The sequence below is a fragment of the Spea bombifrons genome, chromosome 2 (assembly GCF_027358695.1).
Source record: "Spea bombifrons isolate aSpeBom1 chromosome 2, aSpeBom1.2.pri, whole genome shotgun sequence".
In the NCBI taxonomy this organism is placed as follows: Eukaryota; Metazoa; Chordata; class Amphibia; order Anura; family Pelobatidae; genus Spea; species Spea bombifrons.
This window is the reverse complement of record NC_071088.1, coordinates 22,330,070-22,339,252: the sequence shown is the minus strand read 5'-3', so window position 1 is coordinate 22,339,252 and position 9,183 is coordinate 22,330,070.

The following is a 9,183-nucleotide window of genomic DNA, read 5'->3' as shown; positions in this document are numbered from 1 at the left end:
ATCTAAGATAGCAAAAACAGTAATAATAATTTCCTCACTCGACCAAAAAAATACAAATGGACCATTGATACATTTGCACAGATATCTAAACAGTCATTTGTATTTATAAGGAGCTGAAAATGTAATTTGCTGTTTTTATGGAGGCCATAAAGCAGATCTATCAACCTATTACAAGATGGTTATTGGACCCAACAGAACCTGCAGCACCGGGTTTGCAGTGTACATCGCTAAGCCCTTCGTTGATTAACGGCATGTTCATTCAAATGTGCTTTGATTGTTCCGAAAGCCCTGCCAAAAAGCATTTGACAGGTCATCTTCTCGATTATTTCTCAGTCAGACATTTCCAGCCCAGATGACAGTTATATATATATTCTCTCTGTCCTCTTGGTGGTCAGTATATGCTACATTAGATGCAATATCGACAATCCAAATGTTTATTTTTTATGTTTGCGTGTTTATTTTTCTTCTCTGGTTACTTAGATGTGTTGTTAGATGTGGGAAGATTCATAATTTTCTTGTCTCATAACCTAAAAAATATAGCATCCAAGCACTGGAACTTTTTATAATGAGTTTGTATCCAAGCACTGGAACTTTTTATAATGAGTTTGTATTTTATGGATCCCCTATAGTTGTGCTGTGGGCTGTGTGTAAAGGTAAATATATGCAATAACACCATAAAATGAAAAAGGATTACTGTAGAATATCACATGCAATAATCCCACTTTGCATCATGTATCATGGATATTACGCATTGATTGCATACAATAACTAAGATTTCCAGATTTTCCATATATTAGATAGGGCACTAATCTCAGTATTCTGTATGGGTGCAGTGGGAGGTTAGTGGAAATAGGTTTAAGCAAAACCTAAACACCCTTTTGCATAATTAAATTATCAAACAAATCTATAGCTTGTGTTTTTTTGTTTGTTTGTTTTTAGGTTAGATATTTGGATTAACAGTAAGATATCTTGACCTAGAAATAGCAATCTAGTAGAAAACCTGAATGGAACACAACACGTGATCGTCTTCGTCTACTAATCTCCCTGCTCCCTTCCCCATCTAGCCTACCTTATCTTCGCGGCATCGCGGGAGTTGACGGAAGCGGAAATCCGTAGGTTCGCCGTCAGGGGTTACAGGGCAGTGCGAGTGAGCCTATTGGTCGCCTATAGGGACCTCCTCTGGCATCAACCAATTGGGTTGATAACGGGAGCGGAAATCCGTAGGTTAAAGGGCCATGCAAGCGACCAATAGGCTCACTCGCATGGCCCCTTAACCCCTTGAGGTGCAACAAGTTACGGCACAAGTCTGTAGAGCGACCAATAGAGTTTGGTCGATACTGTACTCAATGTAAGGCAAGTTAAAGCAAGGTTAAGAGTCAAAGGAACAAAGGTACGAAGGTGCAATCCCAGTTACAAAGTCCAAACACCTCTGTACCCCTACAACACATGCTAAGTGACTCCACTGCCCCACATCTGGCTTTAACTGGAAACCACCAACAGCCTGTGGTTTCCAGAACATAAGAGTAAGTCCAGGACTTGGGACTAAAGTCTTTATTCCTGAATTGTCCAGGTTACACCGTGACAGATGGCATCCCTAACTGATTGACATCATTTTTACCCAACTGTTTTTTTTATTCTAAATATTAAAGCACTGTTTGACCATCCTCTTTTTGTTACTTTTGTTACTTCCAAAAACCTGCTTGTTAGTGGAGAGTACACTGGGAGCATTTTCTAAAATTGTGCAATATGGCTTACAATGATTATTTTGATTTGTGTAGAAAAATACAGTAAATTATACCCTTAACTTGTAAACCTGAAATTTATATTTTGAAACATGTAATTTTTAAGAAAGCCACACTTTTTCTTTTGAACACATTATTTTTCTTGCAGTATAAAAGTATGTGTGTTTCATTTGTTTGTGATTTCTTGTAGTGGGGTCTGCAATGTACTTACTGGCTTCTTTTGTAACATGACACATACTGTAAGTGACAATTAGAGTCGCTCGTACAGACCTTTAACTCTTGGAGCGGGGAGACCACGGTCTCCCCAGGCCAAGTTCCGCCATCAGATGTTAAAGGTCAGTGTGAGCGACTCTATTGGTCGCCGTCAGGGGCCTCCTCTGGCATCAACCAATTGGTTGATGCTAGAGGAGGCCCCTGCCGGCGACCAATAGAGTCGCTCTTATGGACCTTAACTCCTGACGGCGAACCTATGGATTTCCACTCCCGTTAACCCCTGCGATGCTGGGGAAGGGACCAGGGAGATTAGTAAACGAAGACAAACACGAACATTCTTCATGTTGTGTGTCTTCGTCTTCATATATTTTTTGCCGCTGCCACATTCGCTTCTTTGGTATTCGGGCTGAACACGGAATACGAATGCACAAGTCTAATATTTACATATTGCTGACCAGCAGAAGTAAAGCTTGCTCTGCAAAAATATAAACTAATATATTGGAAGCAAGTGCTCATTTATAAATCTCATATACTGCAGAGGGCAGCACTTAATGGTCAACTGTGCCAGTCAACAATATGTGAAAATTATTTGTCTTCTCGACATGATTGTCAGTGTGAATGGATGAGTATTTGTGAATGAGTATGTGTGAATGGATGTGCACACATGCTAACACACAATTAGACATACACACTCATGGTAACACACACATACTTACACATACTAATGCTAACACACACACTCATGCTAAGGCATACTTACACATATACAATTATGGTCACACTCCCTCTAACATCCACATACACACGCATGCTAACACATGCACATTCATGTATACATACATACATACTCGCTTCCTCGCTAACTCCATTATAATTTCTCTCCCTCCTCCCCTGCCTGCCTCACTCCCTCCACTCAACCTCTTACCTTCCCACTTCCCACTTTCACTGGGGGGGGGGCACGTAACTCTGCCACATTCCCGCTTCCATGAGTGGATTAGTCCGGGCGTTGTTTTTGGAGAGTTTTGAAGAAGCCCAGGGGGCTTGATTTGTAGATACTGTCTAGTTAAATTCAAACCAACAGTCATCTTTTGCACTATAAGAGTCTGCCACTATTTTTAACATGTGATCACTTACCGTGCCAGGTATTATTTTAGATACAGACACAATTCTTACGAGTTTGAAGAAAATTGAAAAAAATGCCCCAAACACATCTGGAATGTCATGAGCTGCCAGAAACAGAAAAAGGTTTCATTTACTCTACATATGAAAATTATAATCCTGGAATTTTAAGGCTGCTCACCAACAACTGGCCAATACACAACTGGTCATTACTGGCCAATACACAATTATAGTCATTTTCTTAGAATGGAGTGTGCTTTCATGCTCTTTGTATAAAAAATCATAGATAAATCTTACAATAAATTTTAGCTTCTGATACATTAACAAATTGCACCTCCAATAATTTCCAAGAACAGGAGCTATTAAGGAGCTATTTAATTCAAACCAAAAATACATGTAACTACATAAAAATACAAAAAAATGCTGTATGACTAAGATATTACATATTGTTCACACATTATGTATATTTTCACTAGAGTTGGTGCTGGTTGATGGTGAGCATGAGTGCATACTAGGGGGGCGGGGAAGAGAGAAAATGCACTGGCGATCTGGCAAATAAGGCAAATGCCAGATGGGCTGGTGGCGCCACAAACTTACCTTTACTGCCGCTCAAACATTAGACCCAAATCCTCATGTAAGTCATTTATTTGTTGCTGGCCTTAAAGCGCCAGGACTGCTTTTAATCCTCATTCTAGCCCTGGTTATTAGATTGCTGCCTTTAGCCACAAGACGTTTGTGGTGTATGTTGCAGACCTGGCATCACTGGCATTTATAAAAAGCAGAGGGGGTGCAATAAATATACTATAAATACACATGTATTATTTAATAAATAACTAATCTAATAATAAAACATAAAATAAATAAGCCAGATATGAGTGCACTATTCAGATGCTATTAATTTATTTATTGATTCATTTATTTATTGAAGAGTGCACTCATGTTTGATTTATTTTATTGTTTACTTATTTAATATATGTGTATTTATGGTATATTACTTGTTGGTTTTTATAATTGTTGAAGTAAGGATCTTTCTTAAAACGTGTCAGCAGAAGATATAAGTATTATTTTTTAGTTTCTTTTATTGGTGATATACATTTGAGTAGGTTCTTATTTAGTTTGCTATGTATTAGTTATCCTAGTTATTAATTATTTTTGAATTATTATTTTATATTATTTAATAAGAGCTGGTTTTGTAATTTTACCTCCTGATTTTTGGCCTACCTTGTATAGTTATCACTGACATTTACACTGTTTAACCTGAGGACCTTTGATGCATAATTCGGAAGCAAGTTGCTATGTTGCATCAAAGTATTCACGGTTTTTGATAATAATGAAGGCTAAAAAAGGTGAGAAGATGGCTCCAATAATTCGAGATACTTGAGTTGCAAGCATAGTGTGCACTTTCCATTTTGTGTCCTCGAGTGAAATCTGACACATCTGGACATAAAAGAACACAAACTGATTTTGTCAGCAGAATGTCTAAGGCACCTGACAAAATCTATTTACAACGATGGAAAAGTAAGTTTGTGCAGGGGCGTACCTAGAGTATTTGGCACCCGGGGCTCCTGTATGTGGCACCCCCCCACACACACACTTTAAAACTACCTGGCCGAAACTGAATATGACCCCCCCCACACACCATAAAAAAATATAACACTTTTATTTAAAGTAAGTAACACACCAAAATAGGACAAAACAATTAAATAACAATATATATATATATATATATATATATATATATAATTGTTAACAGCAATCACATTCCTATCATGCCCAGGCATACCCAGATTCCAGGAGGCACTCGCAGACTTGGCATGATAGGAGTATGATTGCCCTATCTACCCCTTCTCGCTCCCTTCTGCCCTATCTACCCCTTCTCGCTCCCTTCTGCCCTATCTACCCCTCCTAACTATCTACCCTCTCCCTCTTTGAAGTTCACTTACCTTTCAGGAGTCCTGCGGTGGGGGTGCAAGGCCTCTGTCTCCCAGCTCTGCCACTGTATGGAACAGTATAGAGTGATGGGAGTTATGATGTACTTTAGAGCATAATTATATAATGAAAAATACATTGGAAATAGTACAGCATAACACCCATCACTCTCACACACTTACCAATCCACACGCATACCAATCCACAAACACATACCAATCCACAAACACATACACCAATCCACAAACACATACACCAATCCACACACACACCAATCCACACATATACTAATCCACACATATACTAATCCACACATACACCAATCCACACACATTCACCAATCCACATACACCAATCCACACATACACCAATCCACACACATACACCAATCCACACACACACATACCAATCCACACACACATACCAATCCACACACACATACACCAATCCACACACATACACCAATCCACACACATACACCAATCCACAAACACATACCAATCCACAAACACATACACCAATCCACACACATACACCAATCCACAAACACATACCAATCCACACACACATACCAATCCACACACACATACACCAATCCACACACACATACACCAATCCACACACACATACACCAATCCACACATACCAATCCACACACACACTAATCCACACATACACCAATCCACACATACACCAATCCACACACATACACCAATCCACACACACAGGGGCGTAACTAGAAGCCTCAGGGCCCGGGTGCGAGAATCTGTTATGGGCCCCCCCCCACCCCCCAAAAAACATGATTTTTACACAACAATTTTTTTTCCAACAAATTACATATTGAATCATATTTGTCAAATTTTTCAACTTTTTACAATAACAGAATACCACATTACAATCCCAGGAACCAAAAGTGTTAAAAGGCCAAAATAAGTAGCAGGGAATGGACAGAATATTAACTCCTCACCATCCATGTATGCTAGATAAAGATTACATCAGAGCTCGGCAGATGTATGAGATAGAATCTTTTGTGATGGGATTGGAAGTACATCGATACACTAAAAAAGTAATGTCACATCTGAAGCCACAATTTAGTGCCACTAATCATTTTTAATAAAATATGCAGATTGAATATTTTGTCCACTGAAGTGACTACAAATTCAGAAAGGGCGTTTTATCTCTGGGTAAAAAAAATTGCCTAACATTAGGGTGCAGTCTTTCCTCCTTCTGACCCTGACCATGGTACTCTCCCCCTTAATCATCCCCAGAGTCCCCTTGTCCCTCATTCACTAAACCATACCTCTTACTCCCTGTAGTTCGTGTATAGATCAAATAAACAACACATGTAAACAGTACGTTCATGTATAGATCAACTGAATAAGACATAAAAACCCTGTATTTACAGGTATACATAAATAAGGCTTAAAAACAAATATAGATCACCCTATCACGTGATATGTGTTCAAATTAAAAAGTGAAAATTAAAAATAATAAACAAGACTCCCCTAGCAATGCACTGCAGCAACCCGACAAAACACTCCTCAGGATGTTCAAGACCAGACGTAATCAAAGAAAAAGGGACGCATATACATAGGGCATAATCAAAGAAAAAGGAGCGCATGTACATAGGGCATAATCAAAGAAAAAGGGGCGCATGTACATAGGGCGTAATCAAAGAAAAAGGGACGCATATACATAGGGCATAATCAAAGAAAAAGGGGCGCATGTACATAGGGTGTAATCAAAGAAAAAGGGGCGCATGTACATAGGGCCCCTTTTGTACATGCGCCTCTTTTTCTTTGAATACATAAATAATGTATGGAAGCATAGCATAGCGGATATAGATCAACAGAATAACACAAAAACCCAGCATTGCAGGTATAGATTAATTAGAATTCACATAAAAACACGGCATTAAAAGGTATAGATAAAACCCACTAAATTACAGGCATAGATCACAGGTTGCACACCCCAAAACCAGCCCTGGCCTCCACACTGTCCACATAGAACCTGACCAGCACCCAGATAACACACGTAGGGTTTGCCATCTTTGTCCCCAAACAGCCCATCCTGTGCCTGGCTGGATGGGGACAAAGGTGACACTGGGGAGCTGAACTCGTGTGTCTATATATAAGTGTTTATATATGTGTCTAGACAAATATATCTATATAAAAAGAAGTCTAGTAATCTCCATTTTTTAAAATAATTAAAAAAAAACTTTATGCAGTTTGTCCCCCTCCACAGACACACAGATAGATTTCTTTTTATATTTATAATTTAATTAATAATTGAATAATAATTTAATGACATATACACACATACAATTTTTTATTTTTTTTAAATACATTATTTTACTGACCTACCTACTTCTACTTTGGGGCCCTGATAGATGCAGACTGCTGTATTATTTTTAAACAGAATGTCAGTGAGTGACAACATCTGGTGCTCCAGCTCCAGCAGTCTGTGTGAGGGGGCGGAGCTTTCACCCCTCATGCTGCTCTCATTACGGTGCTCCTGCAGTCTGAGCATGAGGGGGCGGAGCTTTCACCCCTCACACTGCTCTAATCACTAGGTGGCCGTTGCCAGCTCCGTGGCACGGCTTGCCTTATTAAAAAAAAAAACAAAAAAAACGTAAAAAGGTTTCGGGCGGCCCCTTGGCTTGGGCCCCCCTTCCACCGGGTCCCGATTTCGGGTGGCCCCTTGGCTTGGGCCCCCCTGCCGCCGGGGCCCGATTTCGTGCGGCCCCTTGGCTTGGGCCCCCCTGCCGCCGGGGCCCGGTCGCAGTCGCGACCCCTGCGACCCCGGTAGGTACGCCACTGCACACACACATACCAATCCACACATACACTAATCCACACATACACCAATCCACACACATATACACCAATCCACACACACACATACACCAATCCACACACACATACACCAATCCACACACACATACACCAATCCACACACACATACACCAATCCACACACATACCAATCCACACACATACACCAATCCACACACATACACCAATCCACACATATACACCAATCCACACATACCAATCCACACACATACCAATCCACACACACATACCAATCCACACACACATACCAATCCACACACACACACCAATCCACTCTCACTGTATGCTTTCCTACCTTTCCTCTTTTCTCCTTACAGCCTCTTTTTCCTGCTCTTCGCTCCTCTTCTTCTTCAGTTCTTCTGTCTTCTTCCGGTTCAGAGGGCACGGACAGCGGTGGGCGCGGCTTCAGTGTTGTGCGCCGGGATCTGACAACAAACCCCGGCGCACAACAGCTGTTGCCGCGCAGATCGCAAGGGAGCGGTATCGGAGGTCTTTAACAGACCTCCGGCTGCCTTGAGTGATTTTAAGCCGGGTTCAAGAGAGATCCTTGAACCGGCTTAAAATCACTCAAGGGAGCCGGTGGTCTGTAAAGACCTCCGATACCGCTCCCTTGCGAGCCTGCTCCTCCAGCGGCGGACATTACTGTCCGTCTCTGGAGGGGTGCCGGGTGCCGGCAAGTTGGCACCCCCCTGATGAGCGGCACCCGGTGCGGACCGCCCCCCCCGCCCCCCGCTAGGTACGCTATTGAGTTTGTGCCTTGCGTTCAGGAGCCTTTGGAAGCAACTGAATTCTATGTGGAAATGTTTGGTAGCGGTCATTTTATTTCTTCCAAGAGGGTATTACATCTAAAAAAAAGTATTCTCAAAATAGCCTTACTGCGTCCAGGTGGCCTTTATCAGGTAATCTTTATTTGTAGAAATAACACAATTACACCCCAAATTAATTCATAGTTTAAACTATTATTTTCAACCAAAAATTACATATAATATTATATTACATATAACTGTAATTACTTTCAAAATATTACCCAAGGATAATTCAATAAAACAGCTGTATTATAATGGTTTTTAAACGTATTAATGGTTTAGGATAAGACAGCAAATAATATGTTACATTATAATGTATGTAAAATGTATAAAATAATGAAACATAAGTTAAGCAATATAATTAAAATATTGTATTAGATTGCAGATGATGGTGCCTCCAGAATAAGGTTTTTTAACTTAAAAATGCCAATTCCTAACAAAACAGACAAACCAGAAAAAAACATATAGAGTTGTACCATGTAAGCTGTGGAAAGAAAAAAGAGCAAATTTGGCAAAGATG